The following is an 8,255-nucleotide window of genomic DNA, read 5'->3' on the forward strand; positions in this document are numbered from 1 at the left end:
CTCCCTCTCTCTCTCTCTCTCTCTCTCTCTCTCTCTCTCTCTTTCTCTCATTCTTGCTCTCTGTGTGTATATGTTTGTGTATGCATATTCATGCACATTCACGTGTATGCACATACATGTATATGTGGACCTGTGTGGGTGGGTGGATATATGTTTCTGTGTATGCACCATCATAACTGTGTGGACTTGTGTTGACATGTGTACACATGTATGTAGAGGCCAGGAGGCAACCTTGGGTCATTCATCACAAGTTACTCACCTTGTTTTTTTGAGAGCAGATCTCTCTCTGGCCTGGGACTCAGCAGATAGGCTTGTGTAGCTGGCCATGAGCCTCTGGGGATCTACCTGATTTGTTTATCCAGTACTGGGGTTATAAGTACAAGCCAGGCTCTTTCACATGAGTTCTGGGCATGTGACTCAGGTCTTATGCTTGCAAGACAGGCAAACTACTAACTAAGCAAAATAAATGGCTAGATCTTCTCCTCTTCTCTTGTAAAGGTCTAAGTCACATCCTGGGTTCCCACCCTGAGAACTAAATCTAAATTCACGCCATCACATTGAGATGGGATCTCAGCATGAATTGGGGGGTAGCACCAACCTCCAGGCCCTGGCAGCAGACAGGGATCAAAGAAACCACGTGGCTGATCGACACAGTGTGCCTTAAGAGTTCTTGCTCCTGTCCAAACCACTGCTTATAGCCACCTGGTTTCCTTAAGTGTTAAAGATAGATTTTCACATAATGACTGCCATGTACTAAATGTGTCCCCTCCAAAGTCAGGTCATAAATAGTCCAAAGTCCCTCATAAATAGGATCATAACCCTATACAAGAGACCCCCACCCCCAAAGGGTCCCTTTTCTCTTCTAGCATGTTGTTCTCTTCCTCCACAGCAGGAAGGCAACTGTCTACATGTGGGAAGAGAGGCCTTGTTAGAACGCAAGCAAGCTGGCACTCTGAGTTCAGACTTGCACTCTACATAGCCATAAGACTAAATAGCTATTTTAAATTTGTATTTATGTGTTTGGAGGGGGTATGTATGGGTTGTGGTGCATATTCGGAGGTCAGAGGATAACTCATAGGCGTTGACTCTGTCCTGCCATGTGGCTTCTGCAGACTGCACACAGGTCACAGGGCATGCAGGAAACACCTTTCCTCACTAAGCCATTTAGCCAGCCCTCAGTGGCTATCTTTTATGAGCCACCCAGCCTATGTCATCTTATTATGGCAGTCCAAGTAGCTAAGTTTACTCAGATGGGATATGTTGACAGGCATGCTTTTAAGCATTTATTGGATGAAAGTTGCCCCTCTAGTACTGTTATATCTGTGCAGAACTGGACACACTTAGGCTTTCAGGAGAGTTCAAAAGACAAAACTCAAATTCAAATGCAGAACATAAAAAGTGACTGCTGGACCCAAACAAATACAAAATGTGTAAGTGAGATGAACAATCTTGTCTTGTATAAACTAGAGTCTCTTGGGGCATAGATTCAATACAACCTTTTTTAAAACGCTTAAGATTTTGGAATAGGTATTCCCCCTTACATTATATTACACAGCCTGCAGAGTGCGGAATGCTGGTCATCTGAAGTATTTTCTTAACTCTAAGTCTAGTGATATGCATCTTTGACATAGCTGTATGTAGATGTGTTTTTGAAAAGTTCAGAGAGATTTCTGCATGTGTTTTCTTCTCTTGGATCCGTATTTTCAAATCATTCATGGCGTTACTACCCAGAAATAAAGTAGAGCACGTAACTGGAAAATACAAGAGTCTAGTTACTCATCAACTCATTAGCGGATGATCGATGAGTGGCTTTTTATACAGAACGATACCCAATTGGAGTTTAAACAAAGTCATAGATATATGGCCCATGTACAGCTCATCATGCTGTGACAGGGCTTCTCTTCTCTGTCTTTTCTGCTAAGGGAACTCCCCTATCTTTTGAATTCCATACTGGATGACATCTCTGAAGCTCTTAGGTCTATGGAAATTGTGACTAAGTGAGAATCAAATGTGGGGAAGTGGATGATGTACTGTCTTGCCCTCAATAACAAACTAGATGTTATGTTAGAAATGAAGACAAATCTTTAAGGCCTAGAAAAGGTCTCTGAAAGCAAAGAAGTCTAGGATAGACTCTACGACTACCGTAAAAAAATGACTTGGGAAAGAAGGGAGCATTCGGAAATATTTAAATATTTGAAATTTAAATATTTTAAATCCTCATGAGTGGGGGATGTCAAGACAGGGTCTTTTTTGGCAGGAGGGTGTAAACCAATATATTTATTTAATACTACAGACAGATAATAGGAGTTGAGATTGCAAAATATGGAACACTTCACAAATTTGCTTGTCATCCTTGCTCAGGGGCCATGCTAATCCTCTGTGTATCATTCCAATTTTAGTTTATGTGCTGCCAAAGGGAGCACTCAAAACAGGATGTTATTGTGTCATGCGGTGGTTTGTTTGCGTGTGACGTGTCTCTCACAGGCTCTGCTAGGATGAGGTCTCACTGGAGGAAATGGGTCACATGTGTTGGGCCTTGAGGTTCCTTAGTTCAGCCTGTCATCTCTCTCCTCTCCACACCCATACTTCTGCTTGGTATTCGTTTCTTGCAACGGTGGGCTTTATCCCCTGAAACTCGAAGCCAAGAGAAAACCTTCCTCCCGTAAGTTGTTCTTGAAAGGCATTTGGTTACACCAATAAGGAAAAGGTCACTAATGTAGCATCCTAAGCTGTTTGGACCATAGATGCCAAGGGCCATTTATTCTTGCAACAAAAATTGACTGGCCTGAGTCTGTGCCTGTACTAGTACTGTTCACAAATCTGAAGATGGACAGAGAGCAAAACAGATGAAAACCTGTGAATATCCTTGTCTGATACACGGAAACATACAATCTAAGAACAAGTACTGAGGGGACAAAAATGAAGCAGAAAATAAAGCTAGGGCAAAGAGAGAGTGTGGGAGCCGTGGTAGGTGGAATGTATCCTTCCCAATAGCATGGCCAGTCAGAGCCTCTTACTGGAAGAAGTCCTCTGGGCCAGGCAACTGTCCTAATTAGGACCACTTTGCTGTGATAAAACACCATGCAAAGAAAGTTGTGGAGGAAAGAGTTCATTTACTCTTCTAAATCAGTGTTCATCACAGAAGGAAGTCAGGACAGAAACTCAAACAGGGCAGGAACCTAGAGACAGGAAACTGACGCAGAGGCCATGGAGGGGTCCTTCTTACTGGCTTGCTCCACCACGTCTTGCTCAGCCTACTTTCTTATAGAACCTAGGACCACCTGCTCAGGAATGGCCCCACCCGCAGCGAGCTGAGCCCTACAGCAGAACCTTACGGAGGCATTATCCCAATTGAGGTTCCTTCCTTTTAGATGACTTTAGCTTCCTTCAACTTAACATAAAACTAGCCAGAACAGTAATTGTAAGTAATTGTTCTTTTTTGAGTATTTTGTAGTTTACAGTGTATCTGTACTCTCTACCCTGTGTAACTGTAGCATCAGTGATAAAACTTTCAGAGCGTTTTTGCTCTGTAATCCCTGTAATGACATTTCAGAGTTTTATGCCCATGTTAGCAGACCCAAGGCTTGGTGCCTTGCTTCATGTTGCCAATTGTTGCCTTGCCCTTTGGATCAGCACTTTACAGAAATATTGCCAGATTTCCTATAAAGGGTTGTTGATGGCATGCACATGTATGCGTGTGTGTGTGTGTATGTGTGTTTGCATATTGTTAAAGGGTGATACATGGTGCTGATTCTGGCAGAATGAAGAGTCCAGCATTACCCAGTTCTTCTCTTTTGCATTGTAATGCTAACCACAGATTCTATTTACTAACAACACTTTTACTCATCCCTTGGGAAAAACCAGAGCTACCAAACAGTACCTATAAACATCAAACTCCACGACAGAGTGAATTCTGGTGCAAGCAGGGTTGATACAACAAACACTCTCCATACTGCTTGACAGAGAAAATGGAAGATCTGGGCCATAAACAGGCAGTGGTGGTGGTTGGGTGGGTTGTATAAAATTTAGAATATTTGTATGTTTCGAATTGACAATGAATATGCTATCTAGGCAGTGATTAGAAGTTAATTTCCCCATTGGATATTCTCTCCAGGGCAATAAAGACAAAGAGCCCTAAAATCTAGATATGAAGTAGACAGGACTGAGCCACATGGCAAAGGAAGAGTGAAGCCTAGGAGCTCAGGGTTATCTGGCAGCAAGGACTGACCCATATGGACTTAGGAAGGCAGAAATTATGTCCAAGGTACACAGTCTACAGTGGGTACCAGGCAGACTGGAGTAGTCCCAGAGACAGAGCTGAAGGCCTCTCTGAGACACATCAGTGGGGAGGAGACATATAAGATCTTCAAAAAGCCTTCGTGACAGATCTAAGGGGGAATCACACTGAGTCAGGGAATTATAGAACACACAGGGATGACTTCCATTTTGAAGAGAATTTTTCTTTTCTACTGGACCTGAAGTCCATGCCTTCAAAAGTGGGGAGATTCAGACAATCTCGGGTTTGTTCTCCGAGCACAGATTCCTAGTGTTGGGAAAGCACAGTGCCTGAGCCAGCTGCCCTCCTGGGACTTTTTGTTTGCAGCATCTGCTCTCTGACTTGAGAGCCAGAAAGAGCATCTGGGTCGGGGGGTCCAAGGGCCTGCAGGAAGTAGGGGTTCCCACCACAGCAGAGTCATAGGTGACAAAGCCCGTGGAAAGGAACTTTCCAGCAATGGAAATTGTTCCCCACAGAAAGATACATACCTGTGACACATCAGAACTGTACAAAGCCCACCTGCAGTTGCTATGAACTCCACCCTCTGTAAATCCCCCTCTCAGGTACCTATCCACGTGTGCTGGCCCTCAGGCTCAAACCAAGAACAAAGAACAACTCTCTAGGTAGCTTGAGCTAGTGTTCTCTCCGTTGAGTCTAAGCATTGGGAAATTAAATACCATAGTCCCATGAACCATCAAAATTGGTCCTGAATGTGTCCCAGCCATAATGGTTGTCACCTTGATATAGCTGGGTTTCATCCCGTCTCCCAGTGCAGTCCAGGGAACTCAACCCAATGGAGTACCTCAGATGCATTATGAATATCAGGGTCTTACCGACACACGATGGAAATGTTATCTCATTAACTCTGTGGGTGGTTTATTCCATATTCCAATGCTGCTTTTGGAGGTTGATCATCACATTTTAGGCCCCTAGATTCTGGCCAATGACATTCAAGTTCTTTAAAAATCACTAACTGCTTGTTTGCCCTACAGATGTGTGCTTGATTTCATCAAACCTGTATATCATGCTGTCAAATTTCTCTTTTTCTCTCTTCTAGTTGTTTGGCTCCTTTTTTTCCACGTTTTTTTTCCCTACATGAACAATTTGATTTGTAAATTTGTCCAATGGCTTAAAACACTATTTATCAGTATGGATCAGCACACAGCCAGAGACCAGTAGGGCTTTCTTTAAATGAGAGCCGTTGCTCCTGTTAATATTACCAGACTTCACAGATTGGCCTTGATAATTAAGAGTATTCGTTCATCATGCTGTTGCTATTGGAAGCATCATTCATCAGTTATTGCTTTATATTATTTTCTTAATTGACTCTTACAGGTGCTTTTTTGAGACAGTGTTTCACTATACAGCTCAGGCTATCCTAAACTCATTATACAGCTCAGGCTGTCCTCAAACTTGCAATCCTCCCGCCTGAGCCCTCAAATTATTGGTGTGTGCCTCTGTGCCCAGGTTATTAGACATTCTTTATGTGTAGTTGTGCTGCCAATTACAATCCCTCTATTGTAAACAAATAGTTTTTGTTTTGTCCTTGAGTATTTCATGAGAAACTGTACAAAAATCTCTTAAGGAAACCAAAATATTTTCATCTCCATAATCTTAACAAAGAGAAAGAGAGGTCCGTGTGGACCCCAGCTTCAGAGACTGAGTTTTACCATGAAGAAAAAATAAAACAAAAACAAAAATGAGAAGCATTTGGCCCAAGCCTTTTTTTTCCCCTTTATTTTTTAATTTACTTTACATCTCAATCTTGGCACCCCTTCCTTTCCTCCCAGTCCAACGCTCACAAATCACTTCCACCATTACCCCCTCTCCTTCTCCCCAGAGAAGGAGAAGCCCCTCTGGGTACCATCCCACCCTGAGACATCAGGTCTCAGCAGGACTAAGCAGGGCATCCTCTCCCACCAGTCAGTCCAGCTAGGGAAGGAGATCCAGTGACAGGGAAGAGTCAGACAGACTGGTCTGATTGTTAGGGGACCCACAGGAGTGAGAACAACTGCCCTAACTTTCATTAGATCCTGAAGTCCTCACTTTCACTCTGCCCTCAGCAATGTGAAGACCCTTGCATGGCCAGGAGATGATGTCACACGGCAACTCATCTTTACTTAGACTTCTGCCGGTGAAAATATCAAAAACATGCACCTTCTAGCAAACGGAGAGTGATCTCAACCCTAGCAGTCCAAAGCTGTTAACACTCCGACTCATAACACCATGTGAAGCTGTGCAGCTGAGTGTGGGAGTTACAAAAGAATAAATAAATAAAAATAAAAGAAGGCTCGTGCCTTTAATCCGAGCACTCAGGAGGTAGAGGCCGGCAGATCTCTAAACCCTGTGAGTTTGGGGCCAGCCTACTCTATATAGTGAGTCCCAGTACAGTTGGGGCTACATAGAGAGACCCTGTCTCCAGAAAGAAGAGAAAAAAACATTTACTAAATTAACTGTTATACATAAATATTATAAATGCATAACAAATTATTTACTAATAAACAGAAAAAAGAACTAAAATCATTTGATTATGGAGAAGGACTATTTTAATATTTCCTACCACCATTCCCCACATGTGAGAGAAAACACCCATAGTTTTGCTTTGTACTGAAAAGCTCACACGCAATACTTTGTGAGACCTTCTTCACACTCTGTGTTTTTATCTGCGTTTTTCCAGGCTTTGGTTGGGTTCTTGGTCTGTTTGTACTTGTTTTAACTGAAGGAAATTAACAATTCATCTCTGCATTTGCAATCTCCAAGTGGCCCTGCCCCCTGCCCATGGGTAAAGGAAAGGGTGTGCTTGGGATGCTAATTTTATTTAAGTTTTCATTGTCTTACACACTTCCTTAAAAAGATGAGTTTTCAAACCAGAATTTTTTTCCTCCACATAACTCCCAGAGGTTCATATGTCTGGTATTCTTGGTGAATAATGCAGCCGTTGCTGGCATACGTAGAAGGCAGAACCATTTGACATGGCTATGTACAGTGGGTGTTCAACAGCACCATACATGATTACTAATTGGTTTGGGATGATGCTAAACACTCAATAAAACATTCATGTATTTCACTGAAAAAGATATATCTCTTATTTTTCCACTAAGCCTTTGAAAAATCAAGATATATTCAATAATTTCATCATCCTAAATGAAACAAAAAATAGGGTGGGAGAGAAGAACCAAAGGAGAAAAGGGAGGGAGGGATAGAGGGAGGGAGGGAAGGATAGAGGGAGGGAGGGGGGAGGGAGGGGGAGGGAAGGAATTACCATTTTGTTTTCTGTCTGATGGGGAACCAAGTTAGTCTGGGTTAATTTGTAAACATTGCAAAGCATAGTAGCTTAAATTGGCCAGCATTTATTGAGCTCATGATTGTGAACGTCCTTAATTTAGGCTGTGCTGGGGATAGTTCTGGTCTGGTGCATCTGTGATCTACTGCCAGTCATACTGGCAATTTAGGCTTTCTTACCTCCTGGAGCCTCTAATGAACATCCAAGTTGGGGAGGTATCAGCAGACGGTGGCCAGCCAGTGTTCCAAGCCTCAGACTGGAGGATGAAAGGGTTTTATAGGCCTACATTCTGAACTGACAACATTGTTACTTTGTCCACAGTCATTGACCAAGGAAAGCCAGAAAACCAGTATATATTCAAAAAGGATGGAAAAATAGACTATGTGTGTATGTGTGTGTGTGTGTGTGTGTGTGTGATTTCATAGTTTTATTACAAAGGGCATAGAGTTGGAGGAGCAGGGGACTGTGACCACTTTTTGGGTACACTGGAACATCTTGTGATTGTTCCAGAATGTATTAAAGCTAGGTGTGGTGGCACATGCCTTTAATCCCAGCACTTGGGAGGTAGAAGCAGGCAGATCTCTGAGTTTGAGACCAGCCTGATCTACAAAGTGAGTTCTAGACAGCCAGGGCTGTACAAAGAAACTCTCTCTCTCTCTCTCTCTCTCTCTCTCTCTCTCTCTCTCTCTCTCTCTC

The 8,255-nt window shown here is 42.8% G+C and overlaps 1 protein-coding gene and 1 non-coding gene across 7 annotated transcripts in view; one reads left to right on the forward strand and one right to left on the reverse strand.

Annotated features, from left to right (window-relative positions):
- Frmd4a (FERM domain containing 4A) overlaps nt 1–8,255 on the forward strand; it is a 584,600-nt gene that overhangs the window by 347,351 nt on the left and 228,994 nt on the right. The gene's annotated exons all lie outside the window — the stretch shown is intronic.
- LOC115030413 lies at nt 2,317–2,423 on the reverse strand. The gene has a single exon (XR_003836019.1). It is a non-coding gene; the product is annotated as a U6 spliceosomal RNA (small nuclear RNA).

This window comes from Mus caroli, chromosome 2 (assembly GCF_900094665.2).
Source record: "Mus caroli chromosome 2, CAROLI_EIJ_v1.1, whole genome shotgun sequence".
NCBI classification, from domain to species: Eukaryota; Metazoa; Chordata; class Mammalia; order Rodentia; family Muridae; genus Mus; species Mus caroli.